This window comes from Priapulus caudatus, unplaced genomic scaffold (assembly GCF_000485595.1).
Source record: "Priapulus caudatus unplaced genomic scaffold, Priapulus_caudatus-5.0.1 Scaffold1818, whole genome shotgun sequence".
Taxonomy (NCBI): Eukaryota; Metazoa; Priapulida; class Priapulimorpha; order Priapulimorphida; family Priapulidae; genus Priapulus; species Priapulus caudatus.
This window is the reverse complement of record NW_014578879.1, coordinates 36,307-38,303: the sequence shown is the minus strand read 5'-3', so window position 1 is coordinate 38,303 and position 1,997 is coordinate 36,307. Positions and strand designations below refer to the sequence as shown.

Sequence of the window (1,997 nt, the reverse complement as noted above, 5' to 3'; positions counted from 1 at the left end):
TATATATATATATATATAACATATATATATTGTATCAGGGGTTAATAATGACAAAAGAATTTGACACGTATTTGATGCTGATTTCATTACATTAATTTTGTCTTACGAATTTGATGTGAATAAAAATTTAAATGTACCATACAAAATTTGTCATTATTAACCCCTGATACATTATATATGTATAATTATATACGTTATGTAGCGTGACAATCTAAGCAGCAGCCCTACCCCTCTCTCGCTCCTCAGCAGACGCCGGGGCCTTGTTAGCTAGCAAGATGTCATCGATTCAGGTAGCGCTTTGTGCATTACCGTAGATTTACGGCTGGCGCATGTAGGGCAGTGTTGACACAGTTTTACATTTCAATGCGGTGTCCTGATATTTCTATTGTCATTTAAATGGCTGTTTTGGCACGTACTGGGTCCCTAGGGACCGAATTCCGTCACCTGCTGAAATATGTATACATGCAGGCCTGTGAGTGTGTGTGTGCATCGGGTAAGCTTGCGTGCTGAGATATCCCTGCCATATAGCTCACACACGGAACCAGTTCTTTGTTTGAACAATCCATTGTTAGGCTTCAACGCGGCAGTGAGTATCAAATATCTGTAGTGTAGCAGCTGTTGCTTCAGTAAAGTCTTATCGAGACGTATACGTAGTGCGCATGCGTGCGTGCGCGTGTGTGCGCGCCCGCACGCATGTGTGAGAGAGAATTATAGAAATAAGTAATCTACATATGTATCAGGAGTAGATAATAGGGAATTTATCTATTATCTACTCCTGATATACATGTATGGCTTTGAATAGGAAGTCCGCTTGCAGCAAACAGTTGAGAACTTGAGACACATGAAACCTCAATGTTCGCTATAGAGCATAATTGCGCCTGTCGTCATTATAATATGTACATAACAGACATCAGGAGTTAATAAAGACAACATTTATCTTTATTAACACTTGCAGACATGTATATATCATAATAAATTTATTACTGCATCCCATTTTCAGATCGCCTACACACGTCGAATGGAGCAAAATTGTATTACTACTTGTGACACTAGTAGTATACAACTAGAGCTATAACAAGAGCTATAATACATTGTATTACAATTTAATGCAATTGTGATTACAATGTATTATTATCTCTTGATATAAACCAAGTATAGATAAGCGCTGTGTGGTTACACGTAGCCGTGTTACGAAGACATGAGAGTCGCATGTTGCCAAGCATCACTTACTGCGCACTTCTATCAGGCTGACTCCGATGTTGTTGTGCTGACATGCGTGAGAGTGGCGATTACAATTTACATAGACAGCTCGAGGCAAAGCAATTTTGGATTGCTCCACTCTGCTACGTTTACACAACCTTGGTTTAGTGATCAACGTATTGTTATAATACTTAACAAGAGTCATATAAATTAGATTTATACATCATGTCACTACTAATAGTATCAGTAGTGATATAATTTAGATGTCACTACTGATAGTACTTATCGATACTGTCAGGAGTAATATAATTTTGATTTATATATCATGTCACTACTGATAGTAGCGCATAACGTTACAGACGCGGAGTGCGCGTACGTCCGTCAGTCGCTATCCCCCCGGAAATATATGCTGCCTACAAGTTTAGAAGTTGCAGTTGCTCGCCTGCTAAGTGCAGGCTTTTAACTGCCGCTGCTCGCAGAGATCCGCCTGTACGCTTCCTTCGGCAGGTATATGCTGGTGGTGCGATAACCAGCTAAAACCTGCATGCATGCTCAGCATCTTCTAATGCGATCGCGATGAAAACCGCACGAGTTACAAAAAGCTACCATTGAAAGATGTAGCGCGATGGATAAGGTTGAGAGCAAAAGAGAGAGAGAGAGAGAGAGAGAGAGAGAGAGAGAGAGAGTGAGAGGGAGAGAGAGAGAGAGAGGGGGGAAGAGAGCGAGAGAAGAGAGAGATAGAGAAAGGGAGATAGAGAGAGAGAGAGAGAGAGAGAGAGAGAGAGAGAGAGTGAGAG

General features: G+C 40.9%; 1 protein-coding gene across 1 annotated transcript in view; it reads left to right on the top strand.

Annotated features, from left to right (window-relative positions):
- LOC106817665 overlaps positions 1-1,997 on the top strand; it is a 14,048-nt gene that overhangs the window by 1,170 nt on the left and 10,881 nt on the right. The gene's annotated exons all lie outside the window — the stretch shown is intronic.